This window comes from Panulirus ornatus, chromosome 10 (assembly GCF_036320965.1).
Source record: "Panulirus ornatus isolate Po-2019 chromosome 10, ASM3632096v1, whole genome shotgun sequence".
In the NCBI taxonomy this organism is placed as follows: Eukaryota; Metazoa; Arthropoda; class Malacostraca; order Decapoda; family Palinuridae; genus Panulirus; species Panulirus ornatus.
In genome coordinates this window covers 62,779,360-62,791,859 of record NC_092233.1, presented here as the reverse complement: position 1 = coordinate 62,791,859, position 12,500 = coordinate 62,779,360, and the positions used below count along the sequence as shown (strand labels likewise).

At 41.3% G+C, this 12,500-nt stretch overlaps 1 protein-coding gene across 2 annotated transcripts in view; it reads left to right on the top strand.

The window, feature by feature from the left end:
* The window catches only part of nab (NGFI-A-binding protein homolog), an 844,405-nt gene that overhangs the window by 230,557 nt on the left and 601,348 nt on the right, over positions 1 to 12,500 (top strand). For both annotated transcript variants that reach the window (XM_071666139.1, XM_071666138.1), the window contains exon 2: positions 2,075 to 2,169. The gene's annotated coding sequence lies outside the window, so the exon portion shown is untranslated. The remainder of the gene's footprint in view (positions 1 to 2,074; positions 2,170 to 12,500) is intronic.

Genomic DNA, 12,500 nt, shown 5'->3' with positions numbered 1-12,500 from the left:
GTGTCACACGTATATTATCATACGTCCCTTACAAAATCAGAGAAGAAATTCGTGATTTGAGGTATGTCTGGTGTACAATAGATTTCAAATTTGAACACAAAAACTTGGTGGGATGGGGGGTTTGGGTATCCTTTTTTTTAAGTTCATTACGCGACCATGAGCCACCATTCGTGATATATGACACAATGGTGTCTTGATTGTGGGTCACGCTCCACAGGCTTATGAAATGTTGTAATCTGACCAGTCCTGGGTATTGTGCACGGGTCAGTGGGTTAACCAAAGTTTCCAGTTGATCACTATGATCATAACTCAGTCAGTGATCATGAGGTTATGCGATAGAGTAATATGTCTCTCCACCTACGTGCCTAACATACGCACACATATGTTTCAATCGATGATTTTTAGCATTCTTTCAGTGGCCAAAATTGACCCAAAATGACATCTTTTTCTAGTTATTATCGTTATTTCAACAATGGTAATGGAACTCGGCATGACAACACTGTTCAACAAGCCTTGTAATCGTCGTTAGATAATGATTGAGATTCGAACCATTGTTGTTATTCTGTACACACGTCAGAGTTCACCAGAAGTGCATATTGTTTTATCATTTTTTTTAGCATTATCGTAAACCGCTCTTACAAGCCTGTTAGTAGTTTGGGCAATTAGGTCAACCAGCTGTCGAGGGTCGTTAAGGTCGTCAGCGTCAGACTAGTACGACCCACCAACAGGAGAATCTTTCACCACCTTCTGCAGGTGTGTTAAGGTCGTGTACACACGCACTATGCACACACGGTTTGGCCCTTGCAACATTAATGCGGTCAAGGAAGTGGTCAAGCGTTAGGGAAGGCATTGCTGGAATCCACCGGTCTGGACCGGTTCTTACCGCTTTATCTTATCTGGTTTTTTTATTCGCGTATCAGGAATTCCATGGAGCAACGATTTGCTTCGAAACGCAGGGTTCGTGGATGTATTGAAGCTGTATCGTCGAGTTCTGAACCTGGGTTTTGGCTCAAGGAAGTGTATAGTTGTTATTATCATTATTATCATTATTATTATTATCATCATTATTATCATCATTATTATCATTATTATCATTATTCAACATATCGTCTTGTTCTATTCACTGAAAATAATCGTGGCCGTAGAATGTACTGTATATCTGTATCACATCGTGTTGATGTGAGTGGTGTGTTGAAGGATTCGAATTGATGAATCGGGGCTTCGTTTGGGGGGCTCACTAAAGGAGTAGTCTGCAAGGTTCATGAAGCAGTGGTGCTTCGAATAGTACCTCTCGTATAACTTGGGGAAGTTAAAAAAAAGGAAAAAAAACTTTGGGAGGGTTTTGAGCTTTGCGTTTTTTTTTTGGGGGAGTGTTTGGGCGGGTTTGGGAGTTGAAGACACTGCAGAGGTTCCTTGGGAGTGCAGTGGACAAGAGGACATTTCAGGAAAGAAAATAAGAAAAGTGGAAAGGTCATATATAGACCCCAAGACCACAACCTTGGTAACTCCATCATCAACATCATATATCAGAAAGTAATTGTATGGTTAGATATGGTAGAAACACACTATAGTTGCTCGTCTGTTCCTCGTGTTCAGGAAGTAGATGGCCTCTGTTATAGTCTTAATTATTTGGCTTTGTATTTTCTCAGAGAAGTACGTTTTGGGGCACCTCAACTGATAGATCTTTTTTGTGGTGTCTGATAATAGAAGAGGACTGTGTTGATGTTGTCTTTCTATATCAGGTGATCAAAATCTGTGTTGCACCACTCGACAACCTCCGATCTCAGTAGACGGAGCAAGTGTGGTTTAAATGATGTCAATTTTCGTATTATTGTGAGTTATTCATCGTTGATACTTAAAGCTAGGTTTATTCACTATACACTGTAGTTTCAAAACATTCTAGATTACTTGAAAGAATTTACTTACACTGTGTTGTCAGAAATGAATAGATACTTGTAATGCTTTTCACACTTGAGTTATCCAGAGTGTATTACTAATTAAGTTTACAGAGACGATGTATATATTTATCGAAGGTGATCCACACTTATTAACTAGACATTCAACCATTTTACAGTGGCCTGTTTTACGTGTGGGGAGGCTAGTGGTGACCACAGATGCGGTAGCCGGCCGGGCTCGGGTGCGCCAGGAAGTCCTCGAAGATTAAGTTAGGTAAGTCACCGCTACGACTGGACAAGGGAACTTAGTTTTCTTTGGCCACCTTAAGACGTGGTCGTAAGTAGCGGGGGAGAACTATCCTGTTGACCGTCACTCTCACACACACACTCCACTCCGACATACTCATGTGGTTCCTCTACATTCTGTACGTGTGTAGTGTGTATATTTTTTTTCTCTGTGGGGATGTATATATACGTGTACAGACCTATATACGTGTATATAGGTGTGTATGTGAGGGTGTATCTACGATTGTGTATGTAGTTTTATGGTGGTAATTAATGTGTATAGGGAGGGATGGAGCTATACGTTGGATATCGTCTGTCATCACGCCCTCACAACTTTCCTCACTCCTGGGTTGGAATCTCATCCTTGGCTATGGTGATCTGTGGCCTGTCGCTTTGCTAAGTGTGTGTGTGTGTGTGTGTGTGTGTGTGTGTGTGTGTGTGTGTGTGTGTGTGTGTGTGTACTGTAAGGGGAGGGAGTTTTACACTCTTGTCTCTCGACCTGGTGTGTGTGTGCTTTGTTATGACCTATTTACTTGTTTTTTAAATATTTATTCATAAAGCACATATACCAGGGTAAGACACACAAACACATATATACCCCAACATAAGTCAGATGTGTGTGTGTGTGTGTGTGTGTGTGTGTGTGTGTGTGTGTGTGTGTGTGTGTGTGTGTATTTAATCATAAATTACTATTACTTATATGTAAAGTATGGGAAGATAGTTTTCAGTTCGTGGGACCTTTTCTTTTCTTCTTTTGTTTTATAGTATATATATATATATATATATATATATATATATATATATATATATATATATATATATATATATATATATATTGATATTTTTTTTTTTTTTTTCTTATCAAGTCTATTTCTAAGAGTCCACGGGGAAAATGAAACACGATAAGTTCCCAAGTGCACTTTCGTGAAATAATCACATCAGGGGAGACACAAGAGAAAAATATAACAGTCAGTTGATATACAACGAAGAGCCGTAGCTAGGACGCCATTTGGTAAACATGTGATTGTCCAAGACCGACAACGAGCGTATCATAAACTTATTATGAGGACAAGAAGGTAAATTGTTTACAAATTTTATGAACAACAAAGTTATCCGATTTGTATAGACCATCACTAATATTAAGATTATAATTCTTCATGTATTCAATAATAGAAGATTCAATATTTCTCGAGGTAATAGAGTTAATAACTGAGATGGCATTACTCCAGTCAGTACAATAATCATAGTTTTTAATGTGATTAAACAAGGCATTTGATTCTTGTCCCGTTCTTATACTATATATATATATATATATATATATATATATATATATATATATGTATATTGCCCTGATCTTTTAGATAATTAGATAGGTAGATAAACAAGAATATACATATATGTGTATGTCTTGCATACACAATTATGTACGCTTATCATGAAGCTGGGCAGAGAAATCTTCAGTATTTTACCGTCACGAAGAATAATATCAGAGTATTTGTCAAAATTGCTGCTTCCGCTGCTTGCTCCTTCCACGGGTTAACTTGGCCTGACGGTAAATAAACAACCCCCTCACACACACAGACACACAGACAGACACACTCTCTCTCTCTCTCACACACACACATACACACACACACACACACACACACACACACACACACACGTTATGGGGGACCAGTCTGGCAAGATAACTGGAGCAACACCCCGTGTGACGCGGGACGTCTCAGGTCTGCCCATCCCTCGCAGGTCGGGTCCCTGTATCTACACTGATGTGTCTTACTATATACATTTTGCCACGTGTGTAGATGACCGCTCCCCCTGGTCACACGGGCCTCAGCGGGAGGTAGGGAGAGGCTGGTGAAAGATGAGTTGCAGATGCCGCCCTGAGGGTTGGGTGGGTGCTATCTCCATGACGGAAGCAGTTATGCGTAGCACTGTGGAGGATGGCATGATACGCGTTGTCCTCCACACACACACACACACACACACACACACACACACACACACACACACACACACGGATAACCCGCCCTCCACGAATCATAAGATGTTATTTGATCGTTCAGACAACCAAACCTTTCCTCTTATTAAAGCGCTCAAGGTCGAGCTTGATGGAACTGTGGCATGAATTCTTGTATATACGAGATTTTGGAAGATGTGGATTTCATCTGTGTGTGTGTGTGTGTGTGTGTGTGTGTGTGTAATACTAGCACTTGTCTACACTCCTGTATTTGTACTTTACTTGTTCATCTTGACTAGTGGTAGTGTGATATATATATATATATATATATATATATATATATATATATATATATATATATATATATATATATATATATATATTCCCATCTGCCAGATATATCTGGCGGGTTTCTCTCGTTCGTCATCTCTCCTTCATATCTTTTATTTACTAGTTGTTTAACCTTTCGTGTATGTCTTACGTATAAAGTTTCCTCTCCTCTCCAGCCCATATACCTCACGTATCATACATATTTCACATGTTTACCCCACCACTCTGTCTCATTCTCAAAGCTTTCGTAATGAACGTTTCAATCTCTGCCCCTTCCCCTTCCCCCTCCTCTCCCCTCTCCTCCCCCCCTCCCCCTCCTCCAGAAAAGCTGCCCATCCCAAACTTATGTATATCATCATCAAAGTTCTACGCTATTTCCTATAACTCTCTCTATCTCTCCCTCCCCCCGCCCCTCCCCCTCTTTTTTTCTTTACCACGTAATCGAAATCGAACACTATGTGGTCAGGTTTCCCCAAGGCTGGGGGGGGGGCCGTAGATAATGTATATATGGCGAACGCTTGGAGAGAGAGAGAGAGAGAGAGAGAGAGAGAGAGAGAGAGAGAGAGAGGCTCCCACTTTCTTACTGAAGATTCTCTTAAAATATAAGTAAAGACTGTAAATCTCTCTCTCTCTCTCTCTTCCTCCACTTGTATATGTGTATCTTTATATGATTACTTATCTATATGTATGTATGTCATGGTTTATTTGGTAACATCACATGATATTTATTTTAAAAAGGTGAATTATCCCAATTGCCTATATTTACATTAGTCACCCCGTCTTACATTTTCTCTGACGTAAGCTGTGTAACTTCGTTTTCTTTGATATGTGGATTATGATTTTTTTTTTTCATTCAGTGAACGACGATCGAATTCTTATTATTATCAATATATCGACCCACATTGATGGTCTGTTATATAGGGTCTTTGCGTTCACAAGGTAATTTACGCAGCGTGGAAACGTCCGTGGTCCGTATACATCATGATTTTCAAAGACTATGGAAAACATAGACAACTAAATATTTTTTATTGGTAGGTGTATCATTACGATCTCTGAGCAGATAAAGTATAACATTTTGTAAGGACTCATAATATCAGATCAGGGCCCCAGTTTTCGTTATGGCTCGAAGTAACGTTTTTGAATTTCATCCCACATGCCCGCGGCGTCAGGAGAGAAAACGTGGTGTAGGCGTGGGTAAGGAAGATTGAAGATTCTTGTACGATCTTTGATATATCTAAACTCATAATTAGATGACGCTTGGAAAAAGAAAGGTCATATAAGTTTATGTAACGTGTTGGTAGTAGATGTGTCTGAAGTGCTGTAGTTGTTAAGGTTTGGAAATAGATGATAAATGGTGTAATCCCTCGGTCTAATGGCAAAAGAAAACGAAAAGTATCGTACGAACTCGTAGGGAGGTGCTCTCTCTCTCTCTCTCTCTCTCTCTCTCTCTCTCTCTCTCTCTCTCTCTCTCTCTCTCTCTCTCTCTCTCTCTCTCTCTCTCTCTCTATTGACAACACTGACACCACCACAGAAGGTAACTCTGTTTCCATCACGTCTCGTGCCACCATCATTGCCACCTCTGCCACCAGACCAACCATCGCTCCCTTGTTTACCAAATTCATCATCATACTTGTACCTCCTCAGCTCTGGTTGCTATAACGAATTGTTAATTATTATCATTATTATTATTATTATTATTATTATTATTATTATTATTACTGTTGTTGCAGCTGTTATAATTATTTCTAAACATAATTCCTTTTCCGGCATGAGCTTGGAGCGTCAGGAACAAATGAAAAATGGATTCACTTGCACACATCTACTCTGCACATGTCATTCATAATGATAATGATAATTATAATGATTATCATTATTACCTTTATTATTATCGTACTGTGCCAGGATCATCTCTACAACCAACATCACCACAATTACCACCACTACCCTGTCCACCACCCGCTGCCACCACCACCACCCATCACACTTATAACCCCCCCTCCCCCCCTCTACCACAGCACTTGCCACTTACGGCACCACTACCAACCCACGTTAGCTACTCTGTGCCACTACCAACAACACACGTTGCTGTGCCACTACCCCCATTCCACCTCCTCCTCCTCCTCCACTGATGTTTCCATGTTTGTTACCGCAACTCCTACCCAACCACCACCACCAACCACATGCTCAGTCTGTGGTCTCCCCCCCCCCCCCCCACACACACACAATCTTACACCAAGCAAAGGCTCGCTTAGGGTGTTTCCATCTCTCTCTCTCTCTCTCTCTCTCTCTCTCTCTCTCTCTCTCTCTCTCTCTCTCTCTCTCTCTCTCTCTCTCTCTCTCTCTGGCTTGGCTAGCTGTGAGGGGATGGGTGTTGGGTGTTGGGGGTGGGGTTGTAATCGCTGAGGTAAGGGGGGCCGATAAACTTGCCGGGTGCCGGGCATTTATCGAACCTCTTCCTCCTCCGCCTCTCCCCTCTCCCCTCTCCCCTCTCTTTATCACCTTGTCGTCTCCATCCTGGTTCTTTGTTCCCGCTACCCCGGCTCTCCCCAGCCCAACCCTGTGCCTCTTTTTTTTATATTTTTAATCTGTTTCCACTATTGCTCTTTACTTGTTCCTCTCTCTCTCTCTCTCTCTCTCTCTCTCTCTCTCTCTCTCTCTCTCTCTCTCTCTCTCTCTCTCTCTCATATATGAAGAGTCACATTTGCCTAGGTTGTATCACCGGGAGTACAGTTTTGGCCAAAGACCTCCTCACTCCAAAGGAGTCTACACCACCCTGCTGCTGGAAGTAGCGCAGTCTTTGGCTGCTGTCGTCTTTATAAAGGTCATGGGTCTTGGGACTGTTGCATGGCTTCTGGTCGTAAGGTAATTGTAGATAGAGATTATATGTATATATATATATATATATATATATATATATATATATATATATATATATATATATATATATTCTAGTAACATCAGTTAAATATTCGGTCATCTCCTCTGGTCTCCCTCAAGCCGTCCAGTTCATCTGATCATGAATAAGGTTTACCAGATACTTAAGGAAAGTTTATTTCAAGGTGTCATAAACCTCTGCCTGTCCATTATAAACCCTCCAGCCACCATAAACCTCTGCCTGTCCATTATAAACCCTCCAGCCACCATAAACCTCTGCCTGTCCAATATAAACCCCAGCCTGACCTCTATAACCCCACCCCCAATTCTAAAAAAAAAAAAAAAATACAAACAGACCCCACATAAACTCAAGCAAAACCAGAGGGGAATAATAAAAAAACCCGGCCCTCCTCCCCCCGGTCCTCCCCCTCCCCCACGGGAAAATATAGTAAAACCCCCGGGTTTTCCCTCCGTGGATCCTGTCTTTTCTTGAGCCACTGCGGTGGTCTCAACCCCCCCCCCCCCACTCCCTCTCTTCCCTCCCCCCCTTCCAGCAATTTAAACCCAGTTGGGGGGGGGGGGGCGGCCCACCCTTCCATCGTGTGGCATTCACACAATCTATTACACAGGGAGAGCCAGCAACACAAGACTACTACTGCTCCCCTCCCTCCCTCCCTGCCACCACCCTGGCAGCCACAGCTTGATTGGCTAAAAGCTAGGGGGTAGGGTGGGGGGGGGGGGGCTGGGGCTATGGAGTGGATACAACAGCAGTTGCCACCCCCTACCCCCCACACTCCCCTCCTCCCCTCCCCCCCGCCTTCCACCAACGTTTGTGGACTTTGGTTATTGCTGGGGGATTGGTGAGGTGAGGGGGTGTGGGGTGAGGGGGTGTGGGGTGAGGGGGTGAGGTGAGGGGTTGCTGTACCATGGCCTTTCACAACGTCTTTTTCCTTTTTTATTTCGTTCGTATGTGTGGCTTAATCTGGCAGGTTGTGAGAAGCGAAATTTTATATCTGACTCTGATTTCGGATATATATATATATATATATATATATATATATATATATATATATATATATATATATATATATATATATATATATGCCGTTTTAGTTTCTTTTATTATTATAGCTCTTTATTGCCTTCACGTTATTTTTGAGACTTCGTATATATAAAAAGAATTTCATAAGCAATTTCTGTATCATTTGGCAAACAAAAACTTTCTTGATTTCTTTGATTCTTTGTCAGTCATTTTGCAATCTTCCGTCCAACTGTTTTTCTGATTAATCTTTGTATGTGATTCATGTGGTGATGAGGAGTGAAAATGTCTTCTTGTTTTTCTTAATTCTCGCACTTCCAGTTTTTTCGTCCTTCGTTAAACACATATAAACACATATGTAGTTTCATCACAGACAGACAGACACACACACACACACACACACACACACACACACACACACACACACACACACACACACACACACAGACAGAGAGACACACACACAGACAGGGCCCATTGTTACTCCAGGTGTAACTAAATTAACAACAAGAGTGTCACACCTGAACACTTTCGCTGATGATTTAGGTAAAAAGAAAAAAAAAATAGAATTGTACGCAGGGTAGGTGAGTGTGCGTACGCAGGGTAGGTGAGTGTGCGTACGCAGGGTAGGTGAGAGTTTGCGTACTATGAATAAGACCCGGTCCCTCATCACAGCAGCTGGCTACCCTCCCCATCATATGGACGGGTAAAAATTCATCCACAACGAGTGTACGATTAATGTGGGTAAGAGTGAGACTGGAACAGACTGGCTCAGTGTCCATGGTGCCGAGCGCACGACCGTGAGGACAAGGTAAATGGATCACACAAGATGAGAGAAGAAAGAAAATGTATTGTAACAAGTGTTTACATCTCCTCCAGCGAATGGCAGGATGATGACTGTGTATGTGTGAATTCCCCATGACCGTTTTCTGTGAACGAGTCCCGCCCCTTGACCAAGACCTTTCTGAAGCCTCCTGCAAGCCCTACTTAGACTGCGCTGCTTGCAGTAGCACGGGAATGCAGACCCCTTGAGGAGACTGTACTCCCAGTGGCACAACTTCGCCAAATGTGACTTTTTTTTCCACTCGCGGTGTAAGCTGGAGCGGGCAGAGTCCGGTAACACCTATATGAAGAAATATATATATATATATATATATATATATATATATATATATATATATATATATATATATATATATATATGTATATATATATATATATATATATATATCTTTTTTTTTTTAAACTATTCGCCATTTCCCGAGTTAGCGAGGTAGCGTCAAGAACAGAGGACTGGGCCTTTTTTGGAATATCCTCACTTGGCCCCCTCCTCTGTTCCTTCTTTTGGAAAATTAAAAAAAAACGAGACGGGAGGATTTCCAGCCTCCCGCTCCCTCCCCTTTTAGTCGCCTTCTACGACACGCAGGGAATACGTGGGAAGTATTCTTAATCCCCTATCCCCAGGGATATATATATATATATATATATATATATATATATATATATATATAACGTATGTTCCGGATGGCACCTGCGCTGGAATCCTCACCTGAGGAAGCACAGATCTGTTGGAGAAGGTCCAGAGGAAGAGCACCAGTTGAATACCAGAATCAAATGGAGGAAAATACGAGTTAAGGAGAGAGTAAGCAACCCACCTCACTCTGCCCAGTATTGGAGAGCAGTAGACGTAACTACCCATCATGAAGGCGTGGGTCATTCCAGCGAAATCCAAAAACGACCGTCGAGACTGGAGTACTGAACGACCCGCAGGTCAGACGTGAAACACCGAGGGGAGGGAGGTCACAGGTGCTTCAGTCTCTTATTCATATGTGTATAAACACGTTACGACGGACCTTCTGTACTGAGCCGACCTTACGACGTCCTGAGCGACGCTGACGTATCCCGCTACGCTCGCTGTCTCAGCTTGGCTCTGTTGTGTGAGTGACACACATATGGAATGTTGAGGGCTGGGGAGGACATCAGTGTGTTGAGGAGGACAATATATGTGTAAGTGCCCCCTGCATTACTCGTTTTCTTCTTGCCACCTCTGCCATAGGTCAGGCTGGTTTCTTAAAACATCAAATTATCTTAAAAACGAAATACGAATCCTGCACGAACATCTTAGATCCAAATTTCGAGTATTTTCAAAGACACTTTTCCCCCACATAGCTTCTGTGCCACACGTCAACACTGACTGGTCTTCGTTATTATATATACATGACATATCTTTAATGTTTTGTAGATTCTCCTCCTTTCCTGCTTCAGCGAGGTAGCGCTTGTATCACAGATAATCAGAACCTTTGTGAGGGGGAATAGAAATCCTCGTGTGGTTCCTTCTCTTTCTTTCCTACAGAGAGTTAATACAGGAGGGGAGGATTTCCAGCCCTTCCTCCCTACCTCCCCATCTGCTCTCTCTCTCTCTTCTCTCTCTCTCTCTCTCTCTCTCTCTCTCTCTCTCTCTCTCTCTCTCTCTCTCTCTCTCTCTCTCTCTCTCTCCTGTTCCTAACTACCATATTTTTCCCCACCATTGTATCCCTCCCTTTCGTAGGCAATAACCAATTTTTTTTTCCCTCTCGTCCACCAGATTTATTCAGTAAACGGGTTGCGGGCCGCCCCCTCCCCCCTATATATATATAGTTCCCAGTGACTCATAATTCAGTCGCTTTTTTTTGTAGTCGTGCAACCCTTTGGTCTTCGTTAATTACTTAAACGTTTTTATTTTTTGATTTATCAATTTTTTTTTTATATACCTCAATATGCTGATGTGATGCTGGATCATTAATATTTTGAGCTTAGATATTCATGTTTATTTCTTTGTTACCCAGTTCTGTGGTCAAGTTCATTTATGCTAATAGGTCAGTTATCTTGACCTCGCCTGGTGGTGTGTGTATGTGTGTGTGTGTGTGTATGTGTGTGTGTGTGTGTGTGTGTGTGTGTGTGACATAGATACAGCAGTAATGTAATGACGCATGTCATTAAATGTTAGACAGTAATTACCCACATGCAGTGCTCGTCATAAAAAAAAAAGTTTGGTTGTCTATTATAGGCACGGTGGCTCGCGTCCTTATGTTTATACACAACCCATTTATAACGTATCATTGTTAAAGTAGTTGCAGTTATTTAGGTTAGGTTATTGCCTAATTTTAAGTTAGATTAGGTTAGGTTAGGTTAGGTTAACCGGTTAATCTAGAACTTTTAGATTTGGTTATGCTTGTTGTTGTTGTTGTTGTTGTTTAGGTTAGGTGAATTACATTTCTAGTTACTTGACTCGTATTTCCAGCAGTGTTTCAGCATTGTGGTATACGACGTTTTCTATAAGACACTTACCACACTTTCCCGGTTTTTCGTCTAAAATAACTTTTGTCATAGAATCATTTAGAAACTTAATGATGTTTCTGTTTTCTGGTTAAGGTGAAGTATGATATTTTGATAAGATGAATTTGATCTTTATCGTCTTGTCCCCTATTCACCGCATGTTACCTGGCTTGCTCATTATTCCCCTTCATCTCCCCTTTTCCCCTGTTTCTTCTTCGTCCTTCTTTATGTACAATATTTCTTTCGTCTTGTACATCACCTTCTCGTTTCATTATTTGATCCCTTCCCCGCACTAACCACCTCTCCTTCTTCCGTTTCAGCTATGTACCTCTGTCATGTCTTTTCTCAACACCTTATTATATTTTCTCCCTCCCCCCCCACCCCTTTTTTTGAGAAAGACTAGTTTTATCTTTTGGGATTATCAGATGTTATCAGATTATCAGATGTTATCAGCATCATCAATTACGAGGACACTGGTCGACGGGTCTCGGGGGGGGCGGGGGTCCTACCGCTGCAAAGAATTTATATGATTTGTTTATACGATGTGGTTTGTGCACGTGATTACAATCTGTGGGGTTATGTGGCAGTTAATGATATATATATATATATATATATATATATATATATATATATATATATATATATATATATATATATATATGTATATATATAGATAGATAGATAGATAGATAGATAGATAGATAGATAGATAGATATATAGATAAATAGGTAGATAGATAGATCTTTATTCGCCTTACATATCTTCATTCATAACCTGTATGATCTTTATTTTTCAAAACAT